The sequence below is a fragment of the Macaca nemestrina genome, chromosome 17, assembly GCF_043159975.1.
Source record: "Macaca nemestrina isolate mMacNem1 chromosome 17, mMacNem.hap1, whole genome shotgun sequence".
In the NCBI taxonomy this organism is placed as follows: Eukaryota; Metazoa; Chordata; class Mammalia; order Primates; family Cercopithecidae; genus Macaca; species Macaca nemestrina.
In genome coordinates this window covers 53325370-53338267 of record NC_092141.1, presented here as the reverse complement: position 1 = coordinate 53338267, position 12898 = coordinate 53325370, and the positions used below count along the sequence as shown (strand labels likewise).

The 12898-nt window shown below is 36.7% G+C and overlaps 1 protein-coding gene across 6 annotated transcripts in view; it reads left to right on the top strand.

Moving 5' to 3' along the window:
* Positions 1-12898, top strand: part of PCT (phosphatidylcholine transfer protein) — a 304249-nt gene that overhangs the window by 281510 nt on the left and 9841 nt on the right. The window contains exon 10 of one of the 6 annotated variants that reach the window (XM_071082924.1): positions 7947-8640. The exons of 2 other annotated variants lie outside the window; for them this stretch is intronic. The gene's annotated coding sequence lies outside the window, so the exon portion shown is untranslated. Of the gene's footprint in view, positions 1-7946; positions 8641-12898 lie in introns of those variants that run through there. 3 more of the 6 variants (XM_071082928.1, XM_071082923.1, XM_071082919.1) reach the window with 3 other exon arrangements.

Sequence of the window (12898 nt, the reverse complement as noted above, 5' to 3'; positions counted from 1 at the left end):
CCAGTAGGTGTTTATTTTGACCACTTCCAGTAGTGCACTTTGCTCACAGGTCTTTCAAGATAAACGGAACGTCCCTAATAATTAATGTTTTGGTTATGTGCTCACTTGAGAAGAGATGCCACTTCAGCCTCTTCCCTCTCCGTGGTGGTGCAGCCCGGCCCTAGCGTCTCTCCATCCGGGTTCCCCGCCGGCTCCCAGGACTGCGTCCCTGGCCTCTGCGACTCTGCGGAGGGTTTCCGCGGGATGCTCAAGGGGGCAGTGTGGTCCTGCCGAAGAGGGCCGCCTTGCCTCGAGGAACGCCTTGGCCATTTTCACAGGAAAATGTTTACCCTGGAAATTAAATTATATTTGGGATTTTGGGTTTCCCCTCCCCCACCCCGCCGTGGGAGGTTTCGGAAAGTTACTGTGGTGCCCAGCGCAGTCAGAGGCCTGTCAGCATTTCAGCTCCGCGCGGCGGGCCCTGCGGCCTCCTTCAGCACCTGGGACTCCCGGGACCCCGGGCGTGTGAGGGCCGCCACCCCCCGCCCCACCCCGCCACCGTGAGGCCCCTGGCTCCGCACCAGCCCAGCAACCCCCCCTCCCCCCGTTCTCCCATCTTTAGCCACTTTCGGATCAACAGCTTAGCATGAATTTCAAACTTAAGTTGGATGGTTTGAGAGGGTTGGGGTGTGTGTGTGTGTGTGTGTGTGTGTGTGTGTGGTGTGTGTGTGTTCCCAAATATTTCTGAGAAAGTGCTCTTGAAATGCGCCCTGTGTATCCATGGATTCATGCATATTCATAGCCTGTTCCTCTCTGTAGATTCAGGTTTTTCTTTTTTGCAAACGAGGCATTAAATGAATTCTAAGGTCTCCTGCAGCTCTGACATTCCGGAGTTCTAGATATATAAGAATAGAGAGGAATCTGTGAAAAAGCCCAGCCCTGAGGAACTCCTTCCTTTCTCTGTGGCTTTACACAATGAAACCATCACCCAATGCTCTTGATAACTTAAAGATGAAAATTTCCTGTTCTCCAGATATCCTGCTCAATTCACCTATCATTTACCACCAAATATAGATTCATTGCACTTTGTCCTGTGTCAGGGACAGGGGTGGCTTCTGCACATAAAGTGGAGAAGAAAACAGGTACAGTCCCTGCTCTCATGGGCCTTGAGGATTCGTGGGGATATAGATGCTACATCAATAATCACACATAGAGGGGGTGAAATTACAAATGGATGTGAGTGCTGTGCAGGAAAAGTAAAGGGTAAAATACAGTGTAAAGAGGATCTAATTTAGCATTAGGAATCAGTGAAAGGGGAAGTGATTTTCTAGCTAAGATATAAAGGACAGATGGAAGGTGGCCAAGCAGAGTGTCTGTGTGGCACATGATGTGTAAGAACCTAATTACTGCCATAGAATGGCTGTTTGAGAGTGATAAACCCCCTCTTTAGGCATCCAAGGAAGAAATTAAGTCACTCTAATTCTCAGAGAATGCTTATAGCGAAGTCCATGATATTTTTTGTAGGTAGTTTATATTGTCAAAGATTAAGAGCATCTCACAGTGAGAAGAAACCTCAGAGGTCACCTGACTCAAATCTGTTCTGATTTAGGAATCTCCTTCAAAATATGCTATACAATTGTCAAGATTCTACTAGGAGTCTCAGCTACTCAAGAGTCATTTTTCCCACTCTTGACAAGTTATTTTCCTTCCATTGAGTTCTTAGATTCCTATTACTTAGATTTTCCTTGCTAGACTGTAAATTCCATAGGGCAGGAATTTTGTCTTCTTTGTTCAGTGGACATTATCTCAAGTGTCATGAACAGGGATTGTCATGTAGTAGCCTTTCAAAGCACATTTATTGGATGAATTCGTTGAGACTAAAATAGGCCTCCCTAAATTTTTGCTCATTGGCCTTAGTTCTGCTCTCTAGAACAACAAAGAACAAACCTAACATCTTATGTAAGGACAGTCTTATGGTCATTTAAAAATAGCTCTCGTTTTCTGGTTATTCTCTTCTCTCTGCTAAATATTTCCAAGTATGTAGTTTTGAAACTCTCAACATTTTGATCACTAATTGGGATTCAATTTGACATGACAAGTCACCTGATGTGTTTTGGCTCTGTGGCCCCACCCAAATTTCATCTTGCTTGTAATCCCCAGGTGTTGAGGGAGAGACTTGGTGAGAAGTGATTGGATCATGGGGTCGTTTCCCCTATACGTTGTTCTGCTGATAGTGAGTGAGTTCTCAGGGGAGATGACAGTTTTAAGTCTGGCATTTCCTCACTCTTTCTCTCTCTCTCCTGCTGCCATGTAAGACATGCCTTGCTTCCTCTTTGCCTTCCACCATGATTGTAAGTTTCCTGAGGCCTCCTTAGCCATACGGAACTGTGAGTCAATTAAACCTCCTTTCTGTATAAATTACCCAGTCTCAGGTAGTGTCTTCATAGCAGTTTGAAAACAGACTAATGCATCAACCAAATATGAATCTCCTTCCCTATATGATCACCTATCTATCATTTCTCTATTTTTGTTACATAAGTGTCTTTCTTTTACCCTTAACCTCTCCATACATTTTCCTATTTAATAAAGACTAAGCACAAAAATAAGTGAGTTTGGAGTTTCTGCTTCCAATTAGGACATTGAACATTGCAGAAGACTTTCACACTCACAGTAAACAAAACAAAACAAAATGCCAGAAATACAGCATATAACATATACTTACCTCTGTCAGTCAAGGTTCTCCAGAGAAATAGAGCCATTAAAGTGTATATGGAAAAAGAAAAAAGAGAGAGAGAGAGAAAATAAGGAATTAGCTCATACAGTTGTAAAGACTTCTGGGCCAATATTTGTGTTCAGTAAGCTGGAGACCTGGTAGAGCCAATGTGCACTTCTGGTATGAGTCTGAAGGCCTGAGAACCAGGAAAGCTGATCGTGTAAGTTCCAGTCTGAAAGCTGGCAGTCTAAAGACTGAAGAAGAGGTGATGTTTCAGTTTGAGTCCAAAGACTAATGTCTTGGCTCAAAGCAGTCAGGCAGGAAGACTTCCCTCTTGTTCAAGGGAGGGTCAGCCTTTTTGTTCTATTCAGGTCTTCACCTGTTGGATGATGTCTATCCATATTACAGAGGGCAATCTACTATTCAGTCTACCAATTCAAACGTTAATCTCATCTCCAAATAACCATATCCAGAATAATTTTTTTTTTTTGGTTTGTTTTTTTGAGACAGAGCCTTACTCTGTCTCCCAGGCTGGAGTAGAGTGGTGAGATTTCAGCTCACTGCAACCTCTACCTCCCAGGTTTGAGCAATTCTTATGCTTCAGTCTCCCGAGTCACTGGGACTACAGGTGCATGCCACCACAGCCAGCTAATTTTTGCATTTTCTTAGTAGAGACAGGGTTTCGCCATGTTGGCCAGGCTGCTCCTGAACTCTTGACCTCAAGTGATCCACCCTCCTCAGCCTCCCCGAGTGCTGGGATTATAGGCGTGAGCCACTGTGCCCAGCCCAGAATAATGTTTGATCAACTATCTGGGCAACCTGTGGCCTAGTCAAGTTGACACATAAAATTAACCATCATATTACCTATCAGACTGTCAAAGAAAAATGTGTGTAAGGAAGCTTTAAATAATTAACTCACAGTGAGGGATAGTACCTCATAGGTGAGCAGTAGCTAGTGGCATCTTCTGGGAGGAGGGTAATTGGTTGGGTTTGTGTACAGGCAGAGAGAGAAGAAAGTTTTACCCTTACTAGGTCCAGAGGAACCTGTGAAACTAATGGCAATCATGAGAGCAGATGGGACAGATTAGATTCAGAAAAACTCCTCATGCACTAATAGTTTGCTTGAATAATTATTCTTTCTAATACTTACCCCCTCCACAATTTTGCTGTGAACTGACAGTGAAGGCAGGACCAAAACCAAGAAAGAACTTATTCACTCTCAAACATTCTTCGGGTTTGGAAACTGGCCTTAACCCATTCAATCCAAAGGTGATAACTGTGGCCCGACCCCTTACTGGCTTCAGGATCAAACACTGATAATGAGACGCAAACCCAGAATCATCAGTGCCTACAGCCACAGAGCTGGAAGTTGGGAATTGTGCTAACCAGAAATGTATTTGACTTTCTAATGCTGGGGTCCAATCCCAAGTTAACTTATCTCGTAATAAAATGTAAATGATCACTCTCTCAATTTAGCTATCACACATAGAAAAGAATTCATACTTACTGGAATAAATCAAACAAAATAGTGGTATACTCAGTCTCCATTGTAATTCTATGCACAATTTAATACAGTAAAATATTATGAGATGTGAAGAAGCTAGAAAATAACATCTCTCATCAAAAAATAATTTAACAAAAACACAGATTAACTAGATGTTGCAACAAGCAGACAAGGAGTTACATATTATTATAATAACGTTTTAGGATGTATAGGAAAAGATGAAAAAGTAGATGAATAGGCAAAGATCTTAAGAGAAGTTTGGAAAGTATTAAAAAAAGAGCCAAAATAGAAATTCTGCAGCTGAAAAATACAGTAGCTAAAATAAATACATATTAGATGGCTGAAAAGGAAATCTCTAGCTCCAGATGGTTTTACTGACAAATTCTACCAAACATTTAAAAAATAGCACTAGGGTCGGGTGTGGTGGCTCACGCCTGTAAATTCCAACACTTTGGGAGGCCGAGCTGGGTAGATCACCTGAGGTCAGGAGTTCGAAACCAGCCTGGCCAACATGGTGGAACCCCATCTCTACTAAAAATACAAAAAATAGCTGGGGATGGTGGCAGGCACCTGTAATCCCAGCTACTCAGGAAGCTGAGGCAAGAGAATCGCTTGAACCCAGGAGGTGGAGGTTGCAGTGAGCTCGGATCGTGCCATTGCACTCCAGCCTGGGCAACGAGAGCGAAACTCTTATCTCAAAATTAAATAAATAAATAGAAATTAAAAATAGCACTAATTCTACACAGTATCTTCCAAATATTAAAAGGAGAGGAAAGATTCAATTCATTTTATAAGCCAAACATTACCCTAACACTAAGACCAAGCATAGACATAGATCAATGCCAAAAAAACAAAACTATAGACCAATATTTCTCATTATCAGAGATTCAAGAATTCAAAAAATTTTAGCAAATTGAATTCATCCATATAAAAGTATACCATAACCAAGAATAGTTTATTCCAGGAATACAAAGACTAGTTTTGTATTCAAAAAAATTATCAATATAATTTGACATATTACAGTGGATTTTGGTTTATATTAACTAAAGTTTATATTTATTAGTTTATACATAAACAGTTTAAACAAGAAAGACTTCATGATCAAGTCAAATCATGCAGAAAAACCATTCAAAATTGAATATAATGTGGCCTAAATTATACTCATTTTTATACCAATTTGTTCATAAAGTGTAACCTTTAGTATCTTTCATTGAGAAAAGCACCCACAAAAGCAAATGTACCTAGGGCTTATGAAAGTCACAAAGCAATCCTACTCTGGAATTACATAGATAATAATTAGTTGGTAATCTTAAACAAGTTATATCACTGTAATATATCAGTTTGCTTTCTCATCTATACAATAGGGGATAATTAATAGATTTTATTTCATAGGAGTATTGATTTTCGAAAGTTTATACAAGCACCTAAAAGCTTATTAAACTGCTTTTTGTGTAAGGAATAACAATAAATGGTAGCTGCTCTTAAAATGCATATATATGATATGCTATATACTTTGCTTAAACATTCTGTATTTTTAGTTTATCAGTTAAATTCGGTTAGGACATTTGTATTACAAGACATTACACATTTTTGGAGATTCTTTTTCAGTTTCACAAAGTTTGCATAAGATTTAAAAACTGCAGTTATACTTTGCATGCTAATTCCCATCCTAGCATTTATGCAAAGATCTACAAAGATCCAACCAACTCCTGTGGGCTTTTTATGGGATGATGATTCTGTCACACACTTTCTATGGCACATAGGTCTCAGTTTTCTTCTCAGTAGGAGAAAATGACTTAGATTCACCCACTTTTACTTTATACTTAGTCCTCTGTTTATTTTTCTCCTCTATATGAAAAGCACTTAATGGTAGAAAAGCTTTTAAAGATAGAATTTGTTACCATTGGTCAGAGATTTTTTCTCCATATGAAATTCATTGACCCTATTGGATCAAACTGGTCTGATTAGCATCATGTTCTAATTTAGTAATTCTAAAACCCAGCTATAGAAGCAGAGGGTTGTTGCTTTTTAATACAAACCACTGTCTCTCACTCTGCTGATTCAGGTTTCTTAGAGAAATTATTTTAAAAGCTCTCAGGTGATTCTAATGATTGAATAGATTTGGAAACCAAAGTCTTCTCTACTATCCAAACGATCACTTATGTGAAAAAGCATTGTTATTTTATGAAAATGGACTAGGGCAAGGGGAAGGAGTTCTGGCCATTGATGCCAAAAAAGCTCTTAGATACTATTTTTTCTTAAAAGTCTGATTATGTGTAGAGTGATGAAAATTTGTTTAACATAGTCATCTTAGTCATTACTGAGGCATGAATGACTTTGAGAATCTTATCAGTGCTATACATAGACCCTTTCTCCGGGAAATTCAGAACATTTCACAGACAGTTTCAGAGAGTAAAGATTTTTTAGAATATTTCTATAACAGAGCTTTCAGATGAGCTGAAATGGACTATGGAGGTTGTCTGTAAGGTGACCCACTCAAGTTCTCAGCTAGCACGTCGAATTGGATGATATCGGGCAATACTGGAGGCCAACCACACTGCAGAGTTTATTCTACTACATTCAGCTGTCTTCTCTTTTCTTTTCTTTTTAAAGGACGATAATCCAATATATTATGTCCAAACTTTAGTTACTTGGCTCACAAATAATAATGGAAACCTCTCTTCTCAGAGAGTGACCGAAAATAAAATACAGGCTGTGGGAAAACTCTATACATCCTTGAGTCTCAGTTTTCTTCATAAGATGAAGGGACTTACTGGGTCAAAGCAATAGATAATAGATTTATTTATTTTTTTCTGGCTATGTTTTTAATTTCAAAATATTTTAACCATACTAAATGACATGATATAACAAACCCACATATATTTACCATCTGAATCAAAAAGCCTTAATATTCTGCCATATTGGCTTCCAGTTTTTTAAAAGAGGTAAAATGGAACAACCACAATTGAAAATCACTGTATGTACTATCTTGATCTCATCTCCCTGCCTTCCAGAGGTAGCTACAATCCTGAAGCTGCTGTGTGTCATCACATTATTGTTTTTGACTTATATTACTTATATATCAAAAAATATAATACAGTATAATCCTACAAGTTTTGGAATCTGGGTTGAATCAAATTTTATCAGACTCGACATATTGTTTTGCAATTTATTTTTTCACTCAACTTTATATTTTTGAGATATTTCCTTTTTGACATTTGTAGCTCCAGTTCATACATTTTACGTGTTATATATTATTCTGTTGAAGTAATATATACTAAAATCTTGGAATAAGTGTGAAATTCAGGTGCAATGGAATTTATCTTTGAAGAATAAGACAAGAGTATGTCTTCTTGTCTCCAGTACCCTTTCAGCATAATTTCATTGAACATAACCCTCAAACAAAAGGGGGTGACAAAGAACTGGAAAAGTCTTGGTACTGTAATCACTCTCCTGGAATTTTATTCCAAATATAAGACCAGGAAACACTCCCATTGATATTTAAGCTGGGTCATACAACTTCACCAGATACTGCCAAACCGTAGATAGTGGGACCCAAGCATTGCAACATCTCATAACTAAAATCCTTATCTTACCTGGCTGAATGTTTGAACCTCATTTATTGTGTTTTAGAGAGATTTTACTGTATAATAATTAATTTATATGTTCTCCTATTGATGAATATTTTGGTCATTTCTAATCACTCATTCCTAGTGTATTTAATATCATTTTATGTTTTCTTCTATCCAGGTCTGAGTATTTCTCTAGAGAATTCATCTAGGAGTGACACTGTTGAATAAACAGCTCTGTAGATCTTCTCCTGCAAGTGATTGTACCAATTTATTCTCCAACCAGCCATTATGGGCTGAATATCTGTACCCTCCTCAAACTCATGTGTTGAAGCCTCAACCCCTAGTATGATAGTATCTGGAGGTGGGACCATTGGGAGGTAATTAGGTTTAGATTAGGTCACAAGGGTGGAGGCTTCATGATGGGATTAGTGTCCTTATAAGAAGAGGAAGTGAAATGAGAGCTCTCTCTGTCAGCGTGAACACAAAGAAGAGATCATGTGAGCACACGGAGAGATGGCAGCTGTGTGCAAGCCAGCAAGAGGGCCCTTACCAAGAACAGAATCTGTTGGCACCTTCGTCTTGGACTTCCCAGCCTCCAGAACTGTGAGAAATAAATGTCTGTGGTTTAAGTCACCTAGTCTGCGGTATTTTGTTATAACAGCCTGGGCTGACTAAGACACTAGAATTTACGAAACTTCTCATTGATCCACCATTTCATTCAGCATTTACTGGCATTGTCAGATTGATGCAAATCTGATAAATATAAAAAAGTATCCCATTTTGGTATTAATTTACATTTCCCTGATAACTGGGGAGGTGTAATACGTTTTAATGTTTTGGTCCCTTCGATTACCACCTGCGAATTAACTGTTTACAGATTTATCACATTTTTAAAAGAATAATTGTCTTTTTATTATTGGTTATGTTCATATGTCATAGGTTTGTTTATAATATATTAACATATGAATTTATATTTTAAATATAACATATCTATATAAACATATGTATATAACACACATATAAGTTTGTATAACATATGTTATTTATATAAAACATGTTACTTATATAACATATTTATAACATGTTATAAATATATTTATAGTTATGTTATATATTACACATATAATATTAACATATATTTATATCATTATATACAGCATATATTTATATGCTGTGTTATCTCTTATACATACATTAACATATGTTAATATTCAACATAACATATATTTAAATTAAAACATAAATTTATAACATATACATATTTTAACATATAAAACATGTATATATGTTGCATTATTATAACATGTTATAAATATAGCATAACATTAACATATATTATATGTATTAATATTATCTTTCAGTTCGTGGCTTGTCTTTTAATTTCGCTTATGGTGGTTTTCTGTCCTATACAAGTATTTACTTTAAAAAACCTGTTGAAACATAAGCCATGTGCAGGAAATTGCACACAGCATAGGTGTACAGCATTAAGAACACACGTAAGTAGCCAGCACCCCAGAGGCCCCATCATGCTCCCCCTCAACAAACCTTCCCACAAAGTTGACCACTATCTGTCTACACTGTCAACACTACTTAGTTGTGTCTGTTTTCTGAACTTCAAATAAATAGAATAGTGCAAAATACATTATATTCCTCAATATCATGCTACTTAAAGGTTTCTGTGTTTTTTGTAAGGCCATAGTTTGTTCCTTCTCCTAATTCTATATTTTATTATTAGGATATACCATAGATTATTTTTTCTACTATTAATAGACTTTTTCTTCTCAGTTCTTGGCTAATATGAATAGTTTTCCTATGAACATTCCTATACATATTGGAGAACTTATGCAAACAGAACATTTTGGTTTGACGTATAGCTACAAGTGGAATTGCTGGTCCTAGAGTCTGCACAGTGCTACACAGTATTCCTAGCACTACACATTATTTCAAAATTTTACACCAATCTCTACTTCTACCAGCAATGCATAAACGGTCCTATTGCTCCACAACAAGGCTGTCTTTTGATATTGACAATAATTTTCATTATAGTCATTCTTTATGTGGAGTATAGGCTCTTGGTAGTTGTAATACATATTTTTCTGGTAATGAATGAAGCTGAATATATTTAAAAATTATGTTTATTGGAATTTGAATTTCCTCATCTTTTGTAAGGGCTGTTCAAGTCTTTGGTTTATCTGAGGGAAGGGTTGTCTGTATTTACCTTTTCTTTGTATATTCTGGACCCAAATATTTAACATATACATGTTATATATGTATATGTATATTACATATGGCGTTATGTGTAAAACATACCTAGGTATGTATATATGTTATACATGTATGTATATGTATGAATATGTATATTCACCCAGAAATATATATGCACACATGTAAGTATATATACAAAATATATGATATATATTTTTATATGTAGGAGTGAGGTGTATCACCTCACTCAGTGATCTGTCATTCAATCCCTAATGGCATTTTTTTCTTCACTGTATGACTTTTCTATGCTTTCTATATTTTATATTTACATATTCTGTATTTTCTATATATCTTGAATCATAAAATTACCTTTTAAAAATTGAGGCATTGCATAGTCATAGAAAGGCACACTTCAGTGCATAACTCAAAATTTCACACCTTGAACATGTCCAAGTAACCTGGCCCCAGATGAAGAAACAGGATATCACAAGTCCCAAGTCTTCCTTGCATTTCCTTCCAGTCACAGTTTTCCAGGTGGGGGTGGGAGGGTCACTAACCTGACTTCTAAATCCATGGAGTGGGTTTTCATATTTTTACATTTAATATGAATAATGTGATACTTTTTTCGGGGGGGAGTCTGGTTTAGTTTGTTTAATAATAGGTTTTGTTGCATCTTAGTCCTTTCAGGCTACTATAACAAAATGCCATAAACTCAATGGCTTATAAGAAACAGAAATTTACTGCTCACAGTTCTGGAGGCTGAGGAGTCCAATATCAGGGCACTGGCATATTCAGTGGCTGGTGAGGCTTCATTTCTGGTTCATAGATGACACCTTCTAGCTGTGTCCACATAAGGTGGAAGGGAGAACGTAGATCTCTGGGGCTTCTTTTATAAGGGCACTAATCCTATTTATGAGGGTAGAAGCTTCCTGTCTTAGTCACCTTTTTAAGTCCTCACTTCCTAATATTATCACCTCTGAGGTTAGGTTTACAACATATGACTTTTGCAGAGATGCAAATGTTTAGACCATAGCAGTTGCTTTTAGCAACTATTTTATTGTTAAATAGAATTCTCTTCTCTCAATATACCATAATGTATTAATCCTACTCTAGATGGATATTTTGATAGTTTTTATGTTGTAGCTATTACAAATAACACAGCTATGAATGAACAATCTTGCAGATTTTTTGAGAGCATATGTATGCATTTCTTAGGTGTAGAATTGCTGGTTTGTAGGATATGCATGTGTTCAGCATTAGTGGATACTTCCAAATAGTTTCTCCTGTCTTTCTTTTTTAAAGCCAATCTACACCCCCTCAGCTGTCTTTAGACATTTGGAGAAGCCAGCCAAGTCCAGAAACTAAAAAGCCCACCTACAGACTTTAAGGTGAAACAAATGGTTATGGCTTTGAACCATTGAGATTAAGGGTAGTTTGTTATACAATATTATTGTCTCAATATACACCTGATAGACTTGCATTTTTGGAATAAACTCTCATTTGGTTATATTATCCTTTTATATACCACTGAATTCTAATTGTTAATATTTAGACTAACGTTTTAAAATTTTTGCATCTACGTTCATTAGCCTGTTGTCCTTTAAATTGCCTTTTTTGTAATGTCCTTGTCAAATTTTAATACCAAGTTATGCTGACCTGATAACTTGAGATGAGACTATTCCCCCTCCCCAGTCCTAAACATTTCCTCCCCTAATTTCTGGAAGAGTGTGTGAGAAATTGGTGGTGCTTCTTCCTTAAATGTCAGGAAGAAATCACTGGGAAAGCCTTCTAGTCTGTGAGATTATTGAATAGAAAGAATTTAAATTATAGATCAATTTAATTAACATATATGAAATTATTAATATTTATTTCTTCTCATTTCAGTTTTGGGGATTTCTAGAAAGGTGTCAATTTCACTGAAATTCTGAAGTTTACCTATATAAAGTTGTTAATATCCTCTTATTATCTAGTAATATCTGCAACATCTATCTGTGGCGATGACCTCATTTTAATGTCTGATATTAAGGGGTTTTCCCCTTCTCTGTTTTTGATCAGCTTTTTTAGCTGAGTCCATTAACTTTATTAGCCTGTTTTGTTCTAAGAACCATTTTATTGTTTAATTTTTATATTAATAAATTTGTCTTCTATTTTATCAATTTGCTCACATTAAGATTTTTGGTTTTTTCCCTCACTTTCTTAGGGTGTTTTTTTTTCAACATTTTTAGATTGGATACTTTCATATTTTCTAATATATTCACTTTAAGCCTATAAATTTTATCATTTAATAGCTTTAGCTTTACTTCACATTGTCTAATAGCAGTACTTTCATCATTATTTAGCTCAAATTCTTTATATCATTTTTTGTTATTTCTCTTTTGATGTGGATTATTTGGAAGTATATTGACTATTTTTTTAAAGAGTAGACATTTTCTGGTGATCTGTTTGTTTTCAATTTGTTGGTACATTCTCCTGTGGTCAGAAAACAGGCTCTGAATGATGTATCTATCCTTGTTCTGTGTCCCGAGCAAAGAACAGGTTCAGGGTATAAAATTATCGTGCCATCTTCATTTTTTGTGAGTTGTGAGTTGAAGAGTCTTGTGGTTCTTTGAGTTACCCAAGAGTCAGAAAGAGAAAAATCAGGCTGAATTATATTCTCCCCCTGCCCTATTTCATTTTCTTTAGAGCACATCTACCTTATCTGTTTTACTTACTAGGTTTTGGTGTAAGAGTTTTTAAAAAAGAATTTCGCACCCCGACTCTACTAAAAATACAAAAATTAACCGGGCATGGTGGCATGCGCCTGTAGTCCCAGCTACTTGGGAGGCTAAGGCAGGAGAATCACTGGAACCAGGGAGGCAGAGGTTGTGGTGAGCTCAGATTACACCACTGCACTCCAGCTGGGTGACAGAGCAAGGCTCCGTCTCA